The 14212-nt window shown below is 36.0% G+C and overlaps 1 pseudogene; it reads right to left on the bottom strand.

Moving 5' to 3' along the window:
• Window positions 1-950: 950 nt before the first annotated feature.
• Window positions 951-2806, bottom strand: LOC147002634 (uncharacterized; annotated as a pseudogene).
• Window positions 2807-14212: the final 11406 nt, after the last annotated feature.

The raw sequence follows: 14212 nt of genomic DNA, 5'->3' as shown, positions 1-14212 counted from the left end.
TACAGGCCAAGATTTTGGACAGATAATGGTGACATCTGCTCCAGTGTCAACCATTCTTTCAATCTCAATATTGTTTATTAGCATTCTTAGTTTTGGCCTTTGATACTCTATAAAAGTTTGCCAAAATATTGGCTCCCTTTGAGCTTTTTGAATTGTCTATAGAGCTTGTCTCAGCCTTGTTTAGTCTCAGAACATCTGTTTTTGAGTCAGTGTAGTTTAATTGTCCTGAGAAAGAGAACTCTCCCTGTCTAGCATTGGGGCCTACGAGACACCCCTGGGAGGTTTTTGGCAGGGTGTTGCCCCCATTTGTCTGTTGTTGCTCTACATTCCCTAGTCAAATGTTAGCCTTTGCCACAACTTTGACATATTCCAGAAGGAATAGGCCCCCTTTTGATATTACTTTGATATTTCCTGCAGTCATTTCTGAGATGACCTCACTCACCATAATTAAAACTTTTGAAATCTTGTGTCTAGGTGTCTGGGGACAGCTTCTCCTATTACAATTATTTCAGGAGATTGAGATCCAACATCAGCTGTATATCTAATCCATTCATCTATTGACACTAACCTTGCACTCAGTGGTCTGATCACTTTCTTGCACTCAGCATTTGCATTTTCAAAGACTAAAGACTCAATTTCTTGATGCTGAATCTGATACACTCTTTTCCACAGCTGAGGTTAGCCTTTGTAAAAATTCAGGGAAGATTTCTTATGGACATTGTATGACTTGAGTAAATGGTTCAAGTCTTTTCCCTGATTCTTCGACTTTGTCCCAGGCCTTTAAGGCTGACATTTGACATAATGCCAGAGTTTCATCATATACAGCCTGCACTTCTACCTGAGCAAAGCGACCTTCACCAATCTTCCAAGATTTCTGTGGAAATCTCTCTGTCTCTGGCTCTATTTTTTCATGCTATTTCCCTCTCCTCATCTCTCCACCAGGCAAACCATTATAAATTTGCAGCAGGTTCTAGTATTGATCTTGCCATATCCTTCCAGTCTTGGGGGATTATTCTTTTTTTAATAGCACAAGAAGACAAGATTTGTTTTACAAATGGCAAATGCATTCCAAAATTAGTGACACTTTCCTGAAATTTTCTCAGATTTAACACATACACAGGTTTCCATTCAAATTCCTGATAGCCCTGTGGATAATCATCCTCTGGAGGCCTTTGTTGTATATTAACCAGTTAGACTAAAGTGTGTTTTATAATAACCTTTGATTGGCTTTCCAAAATTTTATCTTCTGTCTCTACCTAAGTATTTTCCTTAATTGAAAATTTGAATTCCTCCCTTAAGGTCTGTGTCCATGCTTCACATCTCTCCTTTTGTTGTTCTTCCTTTTCCTTGAGCTCCTGTATTCTCTGTTCAACGTTCTGCCTCCACATTTTGATTTTTCTCTTTAACAATTCTGATAGTCTGCTGTCCATTTTATTTTGATTGATTAATTTTAAAAGATTTTTTCTCCAAGTCTAGTTTCCAATCCTTATTATTTTCTCTCTGCTGCTCAGTCTGATCTGTGAGCTCCTGCATCCTTTGTTCTAGAATCTTTTCTAGCTCCTGTCACCCATCTTCATTTTTATCTTTCGGTCTCTTATTCTGATATATAATTTTCTGTGTCTTCAATTCTAGTGCTTACTCTAAGCCACGTTGCCAAGTCTTAAGTTTCTCTTTTTGTTGTTCATGTTGTTCTATAATTTCCAGTATCTTCTGGTCTAAGCCCTGCTTCCATAATCTTAGCTTCTTTTTTTTTTGTTGTAATTCTAATATTGCAGCATCTGTATTACTGTGATTTGCCAGCTTCTGGAAATTATCCTCTAGACTTTGCATCCAAATGTTATCTCTATCTCCTTGCTGTTCAGTCTGATCAGTGAGCTGCTGCATCCCTTGTTCTAGTGTCTCTTCCAGATCCTGTCTCCAAACTTCATTCTCCTCTCTCTGTTGCTTATTTTGACCAATGAAATTCTGAATATTTAGTTCTAGTGTTTCCTTTAAGCTATGTTGCCAAGTCTTAAGCTTATCTCTCTGTTGCTCAGACTCATCTATGAACTTCAAAAATTTCTGTTCTAGCATCTCTTCCAGCTTCTGTCTCCAACCCTCATTTTCCTCTTTTTATTGCTTATTTTTACCTATGAAATCCTTAACCTTTAGTTTTAGTGTTACTTGTAATCTCTATTCTAAGGCAAGGAATTTTTTATCTAGTGCCCTGTCTTTTGAGAGGACAAAGTAAATCAAGAGAATAAATATTACAATACCAGTAAATGATAAGGTGTCTATTTCCTCTAAATCCATCCATGTCAAACCATTCAAAATATCATCACATAAAGCCAAAAAGATATTTACTGTGTCTCTTTATGTCAATGAATTACCTAGTCAGGAGACATTTGTACATTTGTCTCCTGATTCTTTATACAGGGGATTTGAGTGTAGAAAGACACACATGGATGGGGGAGGCAAGGTGAAAGGTGAAGGATATGGGGAAGTGAACACAGAAAGGCTCTCTCAGGTGTAGATGCCATTAGTTCACTGTGTCTGCCCCAAAACTACCTTGCACACTGTTGTTCCAGGATTACCTGTTCTTACCTACAGCTCTAGGCTGAGGTGCTGACCCTGGCCATAGCACCCTCTCTGGGAGTTGGGGGAGCAAATCTTTCTGCTGTTCTCTGTAGGCCCCTCAGATTCAGCCAGTTTCCAGTCCACACTGCTGCATCCTATGTCACTGCCCCCCAACCCCTATTCAGGGGTTGGGAGGCAATGAAGTTTTATCGTAGGTTAGTTGATTTCAAATCAATACTTTGGGCGCCATTTTGTTGCAGTAATTCCCCAATCCAAATGTGCCCTGGCAATGAAAACACAATTCAATTAATATGGATACAAGCTGTGCGCCTAGATTGGGCAAGATCTACCACTACACTACCATCTTCCCCATCTGAGACCCCTTATAACTGTGGTTTCTCTAGGCCACGTGCTTCTGCTCCACTTTCCTTCCTCCTTCATCTTCTCTCTCCCAATTTTCAGGTCCACCTTCTCCTCAGATGCCCAATCACTGGCTCTAGCCTTTATTTTACAAATTAAGGTGGGAAGAAGGTTTACAGGAAATTACCTAAGTGCTGCCTCATTCCTTGTTCTCAACCCCTCCCAGGAGGATGGAAATAGCATCAATTTACAATAGCACCAGGGCTATCCCCAAGAGTTATTTTTCTATAGATATTTTTTCTTGACAACAGATACGACATTCATATGCAGACATGTTTGCTTTAATCTCGTATAATTTGTATATTGCAATGGAACATATATATCAAGATATATTTAAAGTGGGAGAGCACTAGGGAACTTCAGCTTTGGGGAGATTAAAAAGGGGAGAGGAGCAAAAGGAAGGGATATATATCATATTTGGAATTAGAAGGAAGGGATGTGCTGAAAGTTGTAGTGTATGTCAGGGATAAGTAAAACTTGTACACTTTTTTTTAAAAATAAAAACTGTACACAATAGATTCATAAAATTTTTAATAAAGCTCTATCACGTTTTCTGACTGCTTATTAACAGGCATTGTATATGAAATGCTGACCTTTCTCCATGAAAGTTATAATAATAGGAGGTTTTGTGACAATTCTTTATAGTTCCTACTTCCATCTTTCATGTGCCTTTCTCTTTAATATTAAACTTTGTGAACTCTAACAAAAATGAAGTAATTAATCTTTACAACATCTCCTGCAGGAAGTTAGATTCTTTCACAGTGATAAAAGAAATATGAAGAGATATTGGTTAAATGAATATTTCCATGTCAGGACCTTAACCTTCCTGACAATCTTTAATATTATAAAAATAACTGTGTTTGCTCTTTATTGTTCAAATTAAATGTGTGAAACATCTACAAATCTTTTATTATTATATTCTCTGGGAAATTCATAAAGTTATAAAACCTATATTAAATATACCTATTTTTTTATTAAAAATATAAATTGTACTTAATATCCTCCCTCATTACTATATCATTAAAAACTGTTCATTCTTATAGCTAAAGTCATCATTAAATAAAATACAGATCATTTAATATATGTAAATTTAAGTTTAAATGTGTTTTTAAATTGGAGTCCAAAATTATTTATGTAACTCATTTTATTTTATGTATTGTGGCATATAAATTACTACACTTGAAATACTTAGCAAAAATTAAAGAAAAATCACCAAGAGTGGTTTTTATAAAACTTATATGGGTTAGTGTTCTTCATTTTCTTCTTAAAAATATAAGTGTAATAGTAAAACTCTTCTTATTTTTTTCTGACCTTTGTACAAATTTTTCAAAAACTTTATTATTTTCTCAGGTTCAGTTATTTGTACTACTTGTAATAAATTTGTAGTTCAGCTTTGAACTACTGTTTATTCACAAAACCATTTGTTTGTACAAATTTTTGTTTCAAGATTAATATGACAGGATAGAGACATCACAGTTCCAAATAGCACCATTAGTCACCTCTCTTCAGATAATCAGAGCAAAAGTACAAAAAGAGGGGCATTTATGAATATGTAGAGCAAGAAATGGAATTATCATTTCTAATCTTGTCTCAGAATAGTGTGTAGGCATTTTAAAACAGCTTGATAAAATGTGATTATAAATTGCCTGCAATGTTTCTCATACTTCCAACATTTTAGAAAACATACTAGTTTAAACTGACTGGAGGGACATGTCTTTGAGTATCTACGTTGGTTTCCACAACCATACCTCACCCCAGATGTTACTTCTGGGTGCATTGGACTCTTATATGTACAGATCTCATGCTATTTTCCTCAGTACTCTAATTATATGTACATATATACAGCATCTATTTCCTTCCATTTTGTCTTCATATGACTACGGCAAATGCCAATTGTGTAACAATATGCTCTCCATAATACATATTTTGTAAACCTAACCCTGTGTGTGAAGCAGTTTCTCTCATAGGGAGTAAGAAGTACATGGGTTCAGGAATGAGTACATCACTACCCTAATGAGAAGGATGTCAGAGGATATACAATGAAGTGAGCATACAAAGGGAACCACAGTTTGTGACCTAGAAGAAAGCCTGCAAGAGAATTGCAGTCAGATGACAAACACTATCCCTTCAGCAGGACAGCAGTAGCCATATGCGAGGATATATATATATATATATATATATATATATATATATATATATATATGCATTAGTTTTCTCTTTTTCTTCTTAAACCTTTAATGAGTCTGGAATGATCATAATCTAAAGAGGAAAGACAAATGAATCCTGTTGAAATGCAAGAGAAATTTCCTACAGTCCTTTAGCCCATTTTAGGCTTTCTAGAGAAAATTAGAAAGAGGATGAAATAAAAGAAAGTAAAGCATGGTACAAATCTTCATCTTAGTGAATATACTGGGCCAAAAGAGAATTCAGGCAATAGAGGGTATCTACAGGATTTTTCATTATCCAAGAAAGAGGAGAGAAACTGTGGTACTTATTTAACATTTTATTCAGTAGGAAAAGAAAATTTAAAAGTGATTTTTGAAGCAAAAATGAAACAGAAAAACAGTAACTTTTAATGAAACTGATTGAGCATAACTTGGTCTCTCGAATAGTTACCTTCCCCCTCCCTTATGTATTCCTGTTAAAGTGTAGCACAGCATAATTTAAAGTAGTAAGTCATGAGCTTTGAGAAAGCATTTGCAAGAAGTGTATGCTCATGTTTGTAGATTATATCTCAAATATCTCAGGGTCAGGAAGAATTAGGAGGAAATCTATATCATCAAATCACATTTAAGAACCTATCAGCAAGATAAAAGGTAAAATCAATAATCAAGTGCACCCTGTTAGGCGTGTCATTGGTCAGCATTAATCTTTGTCACACATTGAAGAGCTGATCAAACACCAACACAGCCCTCTGACTGAGGCAAGCATCTTCATTCTGAGAGTGAAATGAAGTGATTGTTTATTGCTGCAATCACAATTCAGGTATGAGTGGAAGCAGCAAGTGGCCCTGGGGAAGCACAAGGACACTCCAGTCTGACAGAGGAGATGGCACAGTAATGGCCTTTCCAATCCAACAGGAAAAGTTTTTCCCATTAATGCTGCCATATCTCCCATAGTGTGTCATACAAACACACACACACACACACACACACACACACACACACTACAATCATTTAAACTGACCTGAAGTACACAGTGGTTATCTTGTGAAAGTGAAATACAAGAACTCAAGAGTAATTCTCATCTGGTACCTTACAGGGAACCACACCGGACTCCCTATCTAAAACGGGCTTTCCATATGACTTAACCATTTAATCATGTTTTATCCCTGGTAATCCTGCAGGACCATATAAGAAGACATTGGGCCTGTAGGTGGCAAAGGATTTCCAGTCAGGGATGGGATTTGGTTTGCTTAGGCTTGATTAGAGCTTGTTATATTTCAAGAGTCAAAATCTGAAATTCGTTTGCAGCCAAGAAATGATCTTGATTAACTTCAGGTTGACTTGGTAAACTTTATTTAGTATCACCTCATACATCACTCCTGCCATTCAACCAACCAACCAATCAATCAACCAATAAACTATAAACAGAGTAGAACAATTATATTACTTCTGAATACTTTTTATAAAATTTTATTGAGATTAACAATAATACAGTATTCCTAAACATGATAAGAAAATATATTTGCCCCAAAAATACTAAATACTACCAAGAATGCTATGATTTGAAAATTATTGTATTAAGTAGAATGCCATCAAATTAATTCATAAAAATAGCACTAATTAAAAAAATTGTGTGTCAAACCTACGAATTCTAATTAGAATTGATTTGATTTGAATATTTTAGTGACTATTTTTTTTTCAAATGCTTTTCATGTCTTTTTTCTTCAGATAGACAACTTTTTTCCTAGAGGTTTCTCAGTGAGTTCCAGCTATCCATCTTCAATTAAAGTCCACTTCCTTCCTTTGTATAGTGTACTTTGTTTTCCAAACACATCCCCCAGCACAATTTGGTACTAAGACAAAGATTCTGACCTAGGCTGTAACTAATTTATGCCTAATATATCAGGGTACCAGAAAGGAATCCAGGCAAGTATCTACAGGTAGAGAGCGGATGGATCACTTATAAATTCTGTGCAAGATACCCCTTTCTCATCTTTTCAGCTATAAGTATGTGGTGTGTGTGTGTGTGTGTGTGTGTGTGTGTGTGTGTGTGTGTGTGTGTAGCTCTATATTGATGTACAGTATTGTCTAGGGTCTTTCTTTTTATTGTCCAAGATCTTAAGGCTTTGGCATTAAGGATATGAACCTGTGGGTAAAGGCCTGATAGTTATGATCTCTAGAGAACATCTTATGATGAGAGTGTACAAAGCCAAATAGTATATTATCTGGCTGCACACTTTGAAAGTGATGAAGCCAGGTGCTATGTACTGAACTGAGAAAATGCTTTGCTGAATATGTATTGTTAATTCTTTATGTGTTTCCAAAAACTTAGGACCAGTCATTAACACCCTGTTTGTTTTATTCTTATTCAACTTATTCTGACTTTCTAGTGCATGTCCTACTACCATCCAAGGTCAGAAAAGTATCTATTTGCAGTTCACCAGCAGCTAAAAGTCAGATTCTGGCATTTAGACTATTTTTGGCAAGAAATTAAGGGTTCTTTCCTATGCCTTCTTAAATTTCACATGCACATTACTACATACTTACAAACTCCTAATAAAGCATTAGTTAATTTTACCATGAAGCTGTGATTCAAATGAAAATGTTATTTTGTAGAACCTAGAAAGACTTTTAGATGCATATGGGTGCAGTTGACATGAATTCTATATTAATCCTCAGACTTATAAGACTAGACATTACCTAGATAGTCAGGATATTCGTAGTTTTCAGAAATGTTATTGTGCAGGACAAGTTCATGTAGAAGATATAGAATAAGTATTAGGAGATGTTACTGAAGTTTTTCCATGTTGAGAATATATATTTTCTCACATAATATATGTCCTGACTATAGACTCCTTTCCTCTCATCCTTCTACCCTTTGTCTCTAATTCGAAAATAATAAGGATTTCAAGGATGAATAATAATTGAAGATATAATATAATAGATAACAGCACAAAAGAAAGGAAAGGAAAAGAACCCAGCAGAAAGCACAAGTACTTTCTCCTTCCATCCACTTCTCACTTGATCCAATCACCAGACCCTCCCTCACCGAATTCACCCCAAGTATCTATTGTTTCCCTTTCTCAGTAAGATTTAAGAACTCTCTCCTTCTTGGTCCCTTATTCTTACGTAGCTTCTTTAGGTCTACGCTTTGTACAGTAGCATGATTATCCTGCACATTGGCTGAGACTGGTAATAGAATAGAAATCTGGGGTGGATGGAGGAGATTGGGGGCTTTCGGTGGGGTGATCCTAGCTAAGATTCCTATCAATGTCAGATATAGAGCCTGACAGCCATCTCCGGTAACCTCATGTAACCTCCTTCCAATAGAGGGATTGGGAAAGCAGCCCACCCACAAAACCTAAGACCCAAAATTTGTGCAGCCTACAAGATATACAGGGGTAAAGAGGGAGCAGAGGAGAGAATATCTAATCAATGACTGGCCCAGCCTGAAAGCCAGGCCATGAGAGGGAGCTCATCCCTGAAGCTACCAAAGATATTCTGCTATACTAGATGATAGAGACATAGTAAAAATGCCTTCAGAGAGGCTTCACTAAGCAATTGATGGAAACACGTGCAGAAACCTAAAGCCAAATATTGGGAAATCCTGTGGTAGAGGGGGGAGGAAGTATTGAAAGAATCAAGAGGTCAAGGACAACACAAGAAAACCCAGAGAATCAATTAACCTGGACCCATGGGCTCCATAGTGACTAATTAACCAGAAGTGACTGTGCCTAGGACAGACCTGGGCCCCCTGCATATATGTAACAGTTGTGTAGCTTGGTTTTCATGTGCAATTCCCTCCAGAGAAGCAGGGCTGTCTCTGACTCTGTTGGCTATCCTCGTTTGATTTCCTCTAGCTGGGCTGCATTGTCTAAGCCTCAATAGAAGATGTGCCTAGTTCTATTCCAACTTGATATGCCAAGGTTGGTTGATATCCAGGAGAGGCCTCTTCTGAGGAGATAAGGAGGAGGGACAGATGGAGGAAGAAGGTGAGAGGGAGGACTGAGAGAAGAAAAGGGAGACAAAGCTATGATTTGGATATTAATTAATTAATTAATTAAGAATAATATAAAATTTAAAAGAAGGAGCAGCCCTGATACATCATTGTGAGACAAAGAACCACCAAAGATGCCATTGAATGTTTTCTGTTGGCTATCTGCATATGGCAAGCAGATTGCCATTAAGAGTACATTGTTTCCCTAGTGGGAGTCCATTGTAGAAAAATTTCATGTTCATATATAAATGGTTATCAATTAGAGATTGCTTAAGGATAGGGGCATGTGTTCATGTCTTCTAGCTCTAGAACCACATCTGAAGCAGACTTGTGCATATTACCTTAGTCATAGGTCATGTGTTCTTTGCTACAGAAGAATTTGTTTCCTCCATCCCTTCTGTCTCTTACAGTTTATCTCTTTCATCTTTCCTGGGGTTTCTTGAGCCCAGAGGAGAGAAGTTTGAGGTAGATACCCATTTAGGGTTGAGGTTTCATAGGTCTCTCACTCTCTGCATAAAGTTGGACTGTGGGTCTCTTTGTTCCCATCTGCTGCAAAAGGAAGCTTCTCTGATGATGGCTGAAGAAGGCTCTGATCTAGAAGTATAGCAGAATGTGATCAAGTGTCATTCTACTTTTGTTGATTTTGTCTCCTTAGAATTGTAATATTTGGTTTTGTCTGAGGTCTCTGTGGTCTTTGTCTTAGGTCCTTGATCACCAAAGCAGTGTCAGTAATAGGTTCTTTCTCATGGAGTAGCCTTAAGTAAAATCTAGTATTGGTTGGTTACTCGCACAAGTTTTATGCCGCCATTGCACCAGCATATCTTTTAGGAAGGATACCACTGGAGATCAAACGTTTTGTGGCTTTTTGTGGCTGGGTTGATGTTTACATTTCTCTTTTGGTAGTCTGCAGAGTGCCTTGCTATACCAAAGACACTAAAAGTTAGGAGTGAAGGTTCTATATAGGCACCTGATTGACCTCCCCATTTTCATTGAGTTGTATCTTCAGAAATGGGGCTTTGATTTCAGTGTTTTGAGAGCAACCTATTATCATGGCAATAGCCTATATTTTGGGAAAAATTCCTATGTGATCCCTTCAGCCAACAATTCAATCAGATATAGCCCATTTTAGTTACCAGCAGCCTTATTATTTTTTACAAAAGGTAGCCAGTTTGGGTCTCTGCCTCTATTAAATTTTGTTGATTAGATTTAGATTGTCTTCATATACGTTTAGATTTTATAAAGCTGCTACTATATAAGATTTCTCATTCAGGATGATTTTTTTTTTTTAGTTCCATTCATTCACATGTAATTTTGTGGTTTCATGATTTCATTTTGTAATGGCTGAGTAATATTTTATTATATAAATGAATAATATTTTATTTATTCATTCTTCTGATGAAGAACACCCACACTGTTTCAGACTTCTGGATATTATGAACAGAGCATCAGTTAACATGTTGAACCGTTGCTAATTGACCAGGACAATGATGAAGTGACCTTTGGATATACACCCACCAGTTGTTGTGGGTGGAAGAGTCATGACTCCCAGAGGCTCATATATTTGAATGCTTAATCATGAGAAAGTGATATTACTTGAAAGAGGATTAGTCAATGTGGCCTTTTGAGAATGGTTGTGGTCTTATTGGAGGCAGTTAGTTTATCAGAGAGGGTGGATGTTGGTGTTTCAAAATTTAAGCCAATGCCAGCGTCACTCTTTCTTTATGCTCCTTGAAGATATGGATGTTGAACTCTTAACTTCTGTAGCACCATGTCTATGTTATGTGTCAAATTAGAGGCAAATGATTAACTGAAGTTTCTATTTTATATATTAAAACCCACTTGGCCACCAGGTTTTCCCAGTATCTCTCATTCCCTTCATGTTTCATGGTCTGGCTGGCATACCTCACCCATACCCTAAATTTCTTCAGCATAAATCAAGTGCTGCATTGCCCTTCCCCCAAGCTGCCTTTCCCTATGTAATCTAGCCAATTTGGTAGTCTGACTCCCTTTTGTCTAGCCTCTACTCCCTTCTCCTGTTTCCTTTATTTTCTTATGAACCGTTATCACCGGGGCCTGCTCAGAGTTATTTTCGCTATGCAATCTCTCAGATGTGCCTGCCTCCAGATATGTCTTCCCTGTCATCCACAATAAACTTTTTTCTCGGAGCTGGAGAGATGGCTCAGTGATTAAGAGCACTGACTGCTCTTCTAGAGGTTCTGAGCTCAATTCCCAGCAACCACATGATGGCTCACAACCGTCTGTAATAAGATCTGATTCCCTTTTCTGGTGTATGTCTGAAGACAGCTACAGTGTACTCATATAAATAAAAATAAAGAAATCTTTAAAAAAAAAACAAATCAAAATTTTTTTCTCCACCATACCCAGTAACCATCATATCTACCCTTTTAATTTTTTTTTTTTAATTTTTATTTTCATTCAGCCTGCTTGTGTTCTGCCATGATCCACAATATTGAGATTAGGTATGTATTAGGGTTGTTTTTGCATGGAAATTCAGAGATGCTATTGTGTGAAACTGTGAAGGTGAAGCCTGAATTGTGTTGGAAACCTCAAAATACAAGAGTTGGGAGATACCTGCCTAGAAGCACTGTTAACAGAGTATAAAAATAATCCTCTAAAAAGAGAGAAATATTTTGTGTATTTTGTAACATTGTATATTGGAAATATATGATGATATGTTTTGTTTTGTTTTTTTGTTTTCTTCTTTTGGGCTTGTTTTTTTATTTTTTAAATTTCACAAGGGACTGGCTTTAAGAGATTACCATCAGTTTCAGAAGAGACTTTGGATATTTAAACACTGTTTAGACTGTTACAGACTGTGGAGACTTTTGAAGGTTGAATGAATACAGTTTGCATTATAATATGTCTAAAACTATATGCAGGCTAGGAAGTGGAATGTGGTGGTTATAAGTAGTCCCCATAGGATCAGATCTTTGAATGTTTGGCCATTACAGAGTGTCTCTACTTAAAAAGGATTAGGAGATATGCCCTTGTTGGAGTAGCTATAGCCTCATTGGTGGAAAAGTATCACTGGAGTGCTCTCTAGGGTCCCAAAAGCTCAACTCAGGCTTTGTCACTACCTTTTCCTCCATCCTGTGGATCCAGATGTAGAACTCTCAGCTTTTGTACTACCGTATCTGCATGTGCATAGCCATACTGCCTGCCATGATAACAATGGAGTATACCTTTGAAACTATATACAAGCCCCAATTAAAAGCTTTCCTTCATAAGCGTTACCATGGCCATAGTTTCTCTTCAAAGCAATAGAACATTAACTAAGACAGTATGGCCATTTGATTTTTCTTTTGATAATTATTTGTTCATATCGGCATCACATTTTAAAAATGGGATATGTGATGTGTTCACATCTAGTTTTTTTTAGTTCTTTCTATGTTTTAAATAATAATCATCTTTTGGATGTCTATTTGGTAAAAATATTTTCCCATTCTGTAGGCTGCTATTTTATCCAAATGACAATTTCTTTCCAATGTAGAAGTTTGTCATTTTCATGAGACCCTGTTTATGAATTGTTGATTTTAGTGCCTGTGGTATGTTCCTGTGACAATCAAGGCTATTTTCTAATTTTCTTCAATAACGTTCTGTGTATCTGGTTTCATGTTGAGGTATTTAATCCATTTGTGAAAAATATATACCTTTTTTAATTTTTCTGCATACAGAATTCCAGGTTAACCAGAACCATTTGTCAAAGATGCTTTTGTATAGTGTACATTTATGGCTTATTTATCAAAAGAATCTATAGATGTATGGAGTTATGTCTAGATCACATATTCAATTGCATTGACATGTTGATGGTTGTCCCAATATCATACTATTTATTATTGCTTTTTAGTATAACTTGAAACTGGGAACGGTGATAACTCTACCATATCTTTTATTAGTTCAGGTTATTTTGAGCACCTTGAGTATTTTATGTTTCCATATGCAGCTGAAAATTGTCTTTCAAGTATGTGAAGAATTGTGCTGTTATTTTGATGGGGATTGTATTGAATATGTGCATTGCTTTCATTATGATAGCTATTTCTACTATATTAAGCCTATTGTTTTATTACAGTGGAAGATCTTTCTGATTTCAACTTCAATCTCTTTTTTTTCCTAATGCCTTAGTGTTTTTAATCATGTAACTCTTTCCCTTGCTTGGTTTGCATTATCCAAAGGTACTCCATATCATTTTAGGCCACTGTGAAAGGTGAGGATATGCTGATTTCTTTCTCAAATTATTTGAAATATGTATATAGGATGGCTACTAATTTTTGAATTTATTATATATTCAGATAATTTTTTGAAAGTCTTTTTCAGTCTAAGGTGATGTCAGTAGATGTTTCAGATTTACATGCATGCTACCATTTCATTTGCAAAAACTTTTTGATTTTTTTATTTTCAGTTTGTTCAGTTACTCTATCTCAGTTGTCCTACTGCTCTAGCTAAGTCTTTAATTACTATATTGAATTGTGATGAAGAAAATGGACAACTTTGTCTTGTTTCCTATTTTAGAGGAATTACTTGGAGATTCTTTCAAGTTGCCATTGCATACATATTTATTGTAAATTCCCTTTACTATGGAGAGATATATCTGATGTATCCAGGACATTTATCATGAAGGGGTGTTGGATTTTATCAAAGGCCTCATCAACATATAATAATATAATCAAATGTTTTAGTGTCTCAGTTTGTTTATTTGGAAAATTACATTAATGAATTATTTATGTTGAATTATCCATGTACCTCTGTGTCAAAGCCTCTTGATCACCGTAGTTGATTATTTAAAATGTATTTTTGGATTCTGTATGAGTGTTTCTTTTATGGACTGAGATGCTCTTGTGTTTAGTATATTAGTTGTTAAAAATCATAATTTCCTCTTGGTGAATTTTTTCTTGATGAGTGTGTTGTATTCTCCCTTGTTTCTCTTATTGACTTTATTTAGTCTTAAGTCTATTCATTTAGTAATTAAAATCACCACATAGCTTGCTTCTTCAGTCCATTTGACAGGAAGTTTCTTTTTTATTATTCTTTATTTTTTATTATTCTTTTTCTCTGA

This window comes from Mus caroli, unplaced genomic scaffold (genome assembly GCF_978045245.1).
Source record: "Mus caroli unplaced genomic scaffold, Mus_caroli_1 scaffold_9, whole genome shotgun sequence".
Classification (NCBI taxonomy): Eukaryota; Metazoa; Chordata; class Mammalia; order Rodentia; family Muridae; genus Mus; species Mus caroli.
This window is presented reverse-complemented; position numbering and strand designations above follow the sequence as displayed.